This window comes from Centruroides sculpturatus, unplaced genomic scaffold (assembly GCF_000671375.1).
Source record: "Centruroides sculpturatus isolate CEXI.00-Female unplaced genomic scaffold, Cexi_2.0 scaffold892, whole genome shotgun sequence".
NCBI classification, from domain to species: domain Eukaryota; kingdom Metazoa; phylum Arthropoda; class Arachnida; order Scorpiones; family Buthidae; genus Centruroides; species Centruroides sculpturatus.
This window is the reverse complement of record NW_019385138.1, coordinates 421,771-430,774: the sequence shown is the minus strand read 5'-3', so window position 1 is coordinate 430,774 and position 9,004 is coordinate 421,771. Positions and strand designations below refer to the sequence as shown.

General features: G+C 29.4%; 1 pseudogene; it reads right to left on the bottom strand.

Annotated features, from left to right (window-relative positions):
• Positions 1-5,456: 5,456 nt before the first annotated feature.
• On the bottom strand, positions 5,457-8,608 carry LOC111635308 (annotated as a pseudogene).
• Between the last annotated feature and the right edge of the window lie 396 nt (positions 8,609-9,004).

The window sequence follows — 9,004 nt, the reverse complement described above, 5'->3', positions numbered from 1 at the left end:
AGGTGGTCGTTTAATACGGGTAACTTATACGAAGGATCTATGGATAAACTATTCCGTGCCAGAAATTTTTGTTTGTTTGTTTTGACAGGTGCCCGTCGAATGCAGGTGGTCGCCTAAGCAGTTTTTACTGTATTAACTTAATTTATTATAACTTTATTATAATTATATATATACTTTCCGCTGTCTAGCGCCACGCTACAGAGAGTTTAGACGAGTAAGTTGTTTACTATCGTCTGTACAGTATGTAAATTAGGTACCGTAAGTCTCATACAGCACTGTAATTTTATACATTTCTTGTGAAAGAAACATTTCTTATTTAACGGCCATAAAAATTATTTATATTTATAATGTCTCCAAAGTTCAACGAAGTTTTTGCAGAAAAATAACTTATAAGAAATCGGCTGCGGTTTGGTGCGCTGCTCTGCGACGAAAACAAGCTTGAGCAATGGCGACGTCGAATGGTGCACACTCGGTAAGTAATCCTACATAGCGTAGTTCATACAGATTATCCCTAACCAAAAAATATACGTAGTTTGGAAATGTTGAGTCGAATTAGTCTAGAATCGATTAATCTTATGGAAGAAAACCTTTCAAACAGCCGTAGTCCGTAAACTTCACACGTGTCCGGCTATGATTGGCAAGGACTCGTAAGAAATTAATTCATAAAGAACGGAACGTACCTACCGTCTTATAGGGGAGGTCTACTGTAGCCTCCATAAAGCCGACGCCCTTAGTTAGGATCCGTATCGTATCCAAAAAGCCAACGTTCATATACATAATTATCTTATGTTGAAATAAGTTTTAGTTAGGAAAATAGAATATATATTTAATATTGTTCCTATCAAGACCTCTCCATGAACATAAGTATGAGAACTCTAGTAATGAAGAATAATCTCGAATACAGAATAAGATAAAGTCAAGTTCGAGGTAGTATGTTTATCATAAATTTGTGAGCTCTGTCTCTTGGCGCGTATAATTTTGATTGATCCATTGTCTCCTTCATTTAAATTCAATTTTTGAGTTATTTCATATTGTATAATTTTGTCTATTCTAGTTTATTAAATTATTTTTATTATTTGTTAAAGAAATGTCTCTTTTCCAATATCTGAATCAAACCTATATCATATCAACACGCGTGTTAATCTGCGTATTTTAAATTTGATTAACTGGTGTCGGGATCCAGACGTACGAACTAATAACTGTGAAATCCTTTAGTTCCGCCTTAAATTTATTCTAACTGTAAGTCCCTCCGCATTCGAATTTCCTTAAATTGGGAAAAGCCATTCTTGTAGACAACCCGAGAACTAGTTTAAACAACTAGCGCCGATTAAGTAATATCAAATTCGTTAGAGGAAATGTACCCCCAGCTAATCTCACAATAGAGATAATTTGGGTTTTGGAGCACTCTAATGAAAATATCATATTCTGGAGTATGTTTTTCACGTAAAACTTTAAAGTTTATTAAAAAAATTGTATATTGTGTTTGGAATGACGACTTTTTCAGTCTGACATTTTAGACATCTCACCCCGAGTATCCGGGTGAGATGCCAAATGCCATTAGGGTAAGATAACAAATATAATTGCATAAAATTAATTTTTGAATTTCTTAATCAAATTTAATTTATTGCATATGTAGTACAAAGTACTTCATAGTAAGTATAACAGCACAGTATAAGTATTGTTAAGTTTCCGCCTGTTCTAACGTGCTCTATAGCTAGCTTAAAGCTTTTTTCAGTCCAAAAAGCTTTTTGAGAAGTCCGTATGTAATTTCTATGCATATCCTGCAATAAAACGAAAAAAAAAATTATTAAAAATAAGCTTATTGGAATTCAATTAACAAAAAATAGGCATGTTACCCTAAGAAAAATGTGGCATCTTTTCCATTTGTTAGAGTAAAATGCCTAGTGGAGTCACGTGCTCTAGCATGTTCGATCGAGATGGCGCGGTAGCTCACAATGGAAACTTTAGAAACTTAACTACATCACACATTAATTGTTTTTCGAAATTTTTAATAAATTCTATTTATAACTTTTAGTTTAAAATTATTCTAGAAACATTTCACAACAAAAACTTCGTTCTTATCTAGCTTTTATTCTTTTCGGATGTAAAAAATGAAGTAACGGTAGACATCTACAGCTTTCCGCACTCAATATTGGCCCAAAGATTTATCATACAAATACATAACAATATGTAATGTCACCGTTTGAAAATATCAAAAATTCGGCATCTTCCCCTGCTTACCATCTTAAGCCGAATTACTATACAGTAGACCCCCCTATAACGCTTAGATACGTTTCACGCTAATCGAATTTTACGTTGTAGGAATGATTAAATACATGAGCCAATCGCAGCCCGATAGGTGGGAACTTTACGGACTAAGGCTGTTCGAAAGGTTTTCTTTTATAAAATTAACCGATTATAGACTAATTTCACTCAACATTTTCAAAACACGTATAATTTTTTGGGAATAATCCGTTTAAACTATGCTATAAACGAAAAATTATAGGATCACTTACCGAGTATGTACTGTTCGACTACGCTGTTGCTTAAAGCTGGTTTTCGTCGCGAAACAGCACATGAAACGGCGGCCGCGATTTCTAATAACAAATTTTTCGCATAAAAATAACTTGACCTTTGGAGACATCATTAATATAAATAATNTACGGTACCTAATTTACATACTGACAGACGATAGTTAGCGTAAAAATCTCCGTAGCGTGGCGCTACGCTAGACGGCGGAAATTATATATTTAATTATAATAAAGTTACAATAAGTTAATATATAATTATATATACAGTACCTAAATTATATATAATTAATATATAATTATATGTACAGTACCTTATTTATATATAATTTATATATAATACTGTACAGACGATAGCAAACTCAATTTAGCCGCTCCATAGCTTGGCGCAGGGCAGAGGTAATTAGTTCGGCTGCTCATTCACTATTTGTCCAGATTCTATCAATCTTGTCGCGAAACGACGTTTTAGGAGCTACTTTATACGAATGTTGCTACAATTTTCTCGCTACGTTAAAAAAATTGTCGTTATAGGAACGCACGTTATAGGGGGGGTCGACTGTATGTCGTAGTCAAAAGCAGTTTTTAGGTAGGAGCGTTTTAACTAGTTGAAACTAGTTTATACTGGATGTTTTTGTTAAAACCCGTTTTGTCTAGTTAAAACTAGAATTTACTGCTGATCAAAAATAAATTTTAGTTAATGCTACTTTTAACTAGACAAAACGGGTTTTAACAAAAACATCCATTATAAACAAGTTTCAACTAGTTAAAACGCGTTTTAACTGAAAATGAGTTTTGACTGTAACAGATACACTAAAACAGAAACTCGCAGCCAAAGCACATAGACTAAAAAGATACAAAACATGTACACTACGAAAACAACAAAATAAATTATTCACAAACAATGAAAAACTTTTCTATAGACAAATAAGTACCAAAACAAACACTGATACACAGCACAGTGGCACACCAACAGAATAAGAACTCACAACTTATTGGTCTTCTCTTTGGTTCAATGCTTTTAGACACAATGCTGATGCAGGCTGGATCAAGGAGGAGAACAGAAACTTGCTCAACATACCAACTATGCCCTGTGCTGAAACAAACATACACGACATTAGCTACGCTGTTAACAGAACACACAAGTGGAAGACACCTAGTGTAGACAACATTCACAATTTCTGATACAAAAAGTTTACATCACTGCACCAGGAATTAGATAAGAGTAGTAAATTAATGTATGTTCAGCCCCACAAAATTTAAGATTTTAAAAAGTAAATGAATTTAATCAAATCAATAGTAAAAGTCATAAAATTAATAGTAAAAATTAACTAAATTTAAAAACTGTTGAAATCTCAATAAATTTATTATAAAATTCTCTAAATTTTATAAACTGTTGAAAATCTCATTAATTTTTACAAAATTCACTAAATTTAATCACACTGACAGTTAAAGAAAATATAAAAAAAGTTAATAATATACTTATTTCCACAATCTCGTTGATTTATTTAAAGAAAAGTAAATATAAAAAAAGTCAAACAAACTCAATAATATGAGCTTTATAATTTTTCCCTCGATCTTCCATTCCCTTATAAACAAATTTAGAATCAGACATTTTCTCAAAATATTTATCTTCTAATTTATTAAATCGATCAGGTAGAAAACTTGAAATTCTCCACCCTCAAGAACTACTATTTTTATCACCAAAGCGAGTGGATATTGTTTTAATATAATCAATAGAATATTCATAATTAATTTCCAACTCATATAATTTCTTTGTTGGAATATTTTGAAGTTTACCAATATTGTTTAGTTTCTTCTTTGTTTCCANAAGATCTACTATTTTTATCACCAAAGCGAGTGGATATTGTTTTAATATAATCAATAGGATATTCATAATTAATTTCCAACTCATATGATTTTTTTGTTGGAATATTTTGAAGTTTACCAATATTGTTTAGTTTCTTCTTTGTTTCCATTAATATTGGAAAAAATTTATTTAATGTATTTGTTAAAAAATTCAATATAGGAAACTATCTATCAATATGTAAAAATTTACCTTCTGGTGTATATAAAAATCTACCATCAGGTGTATCAACATAATCAAACATATATAAATGCCCCCTTTCATTTTTCCGAATATAATTAAATCTTTCTTTCCCACCATAGTGAATTATTGTCAATTCTAGATTACTAATATCAATCTCCATTTATATTAGAAAAAAATTATTTATTACGAATTCTTGCCAACAATGAAACAACTATATTTTTATAATTATTTTCAATAAATTTGTCAGAGAATCTTTTTTTTAAAATCACATCACACCAATCAATTTTATTTTTATGTTTTATAACAAAATCTTCAGATAATTCTTGATGTTTAACAACTATTTTCCAGTCTAGTACAATTAATTGATCTAAGTCTTCAAGTAATTGTTCCGATATAGTTTGATATTATAAAAGTGAATTTAAATTTAATTTAAAAGCATTTTTTCTAATAAAGTCATTATCTAAATTTTGAAATCGAGATATAGCTTCCCAATCCACTTTATTTTCATATTCTTGAATAAATTCTAAAGATAATGTTTGATATGTAGAGATGAGTTTCCAATTAACTTTATCCTCATGTAGTCTTATAAAATTTTCTGAGAGGGTTTGATGTTCTAATATTTTTTCCAGTTAACTCTATTTTTAAATTCATTAATAAAAAATTCAGACAATTTTTGATAATGAGATATTGAATCCCAATTAACTTTATCTTTAAATTCTTTTATGAATCGTTCTGATAACTTTTGAAATAATGAAATCAAATCCCAGTTAACTTCATCTTTAAAATCTCTTATTAGATCTTTTGTTAAATTTCCTCGTTTAGGAAAACCATCCCAATGAACAGCTCACTTTATTCTAGAGTTCATTTATATAAGAAAAAAATTAATTTCTTTTTATTTTATAATGACCTAATGCTAATGTATTAATTTCATCCTCCAATATATGTCTCTTATCATCATGTGGTGATAACACCTTCTTATTAACTTCTATTGAATAAAGTTCATGTTTCTTGCTTCTAATTAGATTCATTGTTCTTGAATGTTCTGTTCTATTATATAAACAGTTTTTATAATCATCAAATGATATCCTATCTTTAACAACACATTTCTTTACTCCTTTTGATTTCTTTGTTATCTGATCTTCTACTTTAAAAGCATACATTTTTGCTTTTAAACCAACAAATTCTCTCATTATTTTTCCATTATTCTCATCCTTCATTTTGCCTAACACCTTCTTATTAACTCTTGGTATTCCATATTGATTATTCTCAGGATAATCAGATGTATCAAAGTAATCAATCATTCCCTTCATATCCTGATAAATATCATCTGTTTTTATATCATATATATAACTGTCTGTATTTTGATATAACAATTTTATGTTATCTTCATATTTAGGTTTCATCACATTATAATGAAAATCATACATGAAATGCTTCGAAAGATCTAATATACTCATTCCCACATAGATAGGTTTATTAAAGACTATTTTTTTCTTATACATGTGAATAGCACATAGGTTTTCGGTAAATATGGTTCGATGTTTAAAGTTCGGTTTGCGATTAATTTTTTTTCTTTTTTGGTGTCACGACATAATCTTATATCAACACGATTTCTTACATATTCCATTGTCTTTCCAAACACAGAGTTGTTCATTAGTTTGAAAAAGTCCTTTTCGAAATCATTAGTTGCTTTAGTTCTCATTTCTGTATTCATATCTATGTATTTCTTTAACCAATCTGATTGCTTGAATTCTAATACTCTATGTATCTTTTTGAGTTTCATCCCCATTTTTAAATATTGTTTAAGATTTCTATAATGAAGCACATGCTTCTTTTTTATCATATAATGTGGTTAATAATTTAGATTGCTTTTATCCATCTGGTATTCTGTTCTCTGGAGCCAAAGGTAGATCAGAATGATAATCATGTAATTTTTTTGGATATTCCAGATCAACTTCTAATATATATCCTATTTTATTCTCATCAGAAATATTCAAGAAGAAATCAATATTATTTTCCTCACACCATTTAAATCCTCTATATGGTAAATATTGACTCATGGCCTATCCATATAAGTTATTAGCATCTAGATAAATCAAATAATTAGATTCCTTGTTTTCATCATAATCTACCATATACTTATTATTTACATTTCCATACCTCTTGACATTGAGAAATTCCTCCTCTTATCCCCTTTTCTAACATTAAAAGCATATTATAATCACTTATCAACTCTAAATATACATCAGTTAGTTAGTTACATTAGGGTTTATTGGCGCAAAAGCCACATAGACCAAGCTGCGCCATGTCATATGGTAAAATAATATAATCTAATAAATATAAATGAATATATAATGTAAAATATTAAATAAATAAATAAAATAATAAATAACAAAACCAATAACAAAAATATATAACAGTACACATATAATAACAACATATAAATAGATAAATAAATAATCAAATTTGTTTATAATAATTAGTGACTTTCAGAAAGTTCAATAATTTATTAAGANACCACATCTATAAGAGTAAAAAGTCAGAGAAACCAACAGTCTTCATGCAACTCTGAGATATACACCACCCTAAATCAGTCCATCTGAAATTTTGAAGACCTTCAAAACTGGGGTGAAATCTAAGTGAAAAATCTGAAACCATTTCTCAAAATAATGCCAAAAATCCAAAGTTTTCCACTTTACCATAGGTTGGTAGGTTGGTTAGAATTTATTGGCGCAAGGGCCACATAGACCAAGCTGCGCCATGTCAAATGGTATAATAATATAATCTAATAAATATAAATGAATATATAATGTAAAATATTAAATAAATAAATAAAATAATAAATAACAAAACCAATAACAAAAATATATAACAGTACACATATAATAACAACATATAAATAGATAAATAAATAATCAAATTTGTTTATAATAATTAGTGACTTTCAGAAAGTTCAATAACTTATTTATATTTGGCCTCTAGCCCAGAATCTCTGTCAAACTTGCATTTCCAAAATGTTGTCTACAAATCCTCTCAGAGGCAATGCAGTTGCACAGTATGTGCTTAACACTTACACTACAATTGCAATATTGGCTGGTCATCATCCTTCGAAAGGTATTGATGAGTCAACCGAGTATGTACAATTCTCAAACGGGTAAGGATAACCTCAGATCTCCTTTCATATACTGCGTTGCGTGTCCAATTTTCCACTTTACCACAGTCTTTGCAGAAAAACAGTAGACAGGAGTAGGCCCAAGCGGGAAGGGTCTACGTCGGACGAAAGACGCATAAAAGTTGATGCACAGATCAGATCTCTTTCGACCATTTTGTCTTTTTAAACATTTTTACGCTCTCTTTATAATAAATAATTTTCATGTTTTATATACTTTTACAAAGTTTAATACCGTGATCAATGCATCAACTACCACACGTCTTTCAACCGACACAGACTGGTGTCAACCTAAGAGTGGACATAAGACACAATATCTTGAAAAGAATGACAATTAGAAGTATGGTTCCTCATTTTTGGTCGAGGGGGCTATAAGATTTGGGGACCAAACCCCTCATTTACAACTGTAATATTACTAATAGANTGTATCATATAAAAATAAAATAAAATGTTTGTTAATTAATGTCTTTTTTATCAATCCAACTATTAAATGAATCGAGATACCCTAACCACTTAACTAAATATTTTTTTTCCTTTCTTTCTAATTATTTTTTCTATCTTATAAACTATATCCTGTTTATCATATTTTACTAACTCATTTTCATAAAAAATTCCTTTAATATCTTCATCATTTAAATCTTTAATTCGATAAGTAATTGGATCAGTCTTCAACACTTCAGATATTATAAATACTTCCTCTGTGTAAGAGGGTAAATAACCTTTCTTAAATGGTTTTTTGTATATAGATATTATAACCGTATCACCTACTTTATATTTAGGAGATTGTGAAATAATTTTTCTTTTAAACACATTTTCATAAACTTTCAATACGTTATCTTTTATACTTGCTTCTACCGGAGTCATTTTTATTGATCTATGATAAGAGTTATTATAATTTTAAATTAATTTATCTAAAACGTCTATCTATTTTTTAGTGTTGTTAGCAGTAAAATATTTCCACATTTTCGTCTTTAGAGTTCTATTAAATCTTTCGACGACTGAGCATTTTATTTCTATATTTTCTGTAGTAAACCAATGAATATTATTATCTTTAAACAACTGCTGTGTAACTTTATTGATAAATTCACTCCCCTTGTCGGTTTGTAGCTTTTTTGGTGATCTTATCTTAAAAATTTTAGCAAATGCTTTGGATATTTCTTCACCCGTTTTTTCTTTTAGAATAGCCCAAGCGTATTTACTAAATATATCAATAACAGTTAATATATAATTAGTATTGTCATTATATCTTGTAAATTTCTA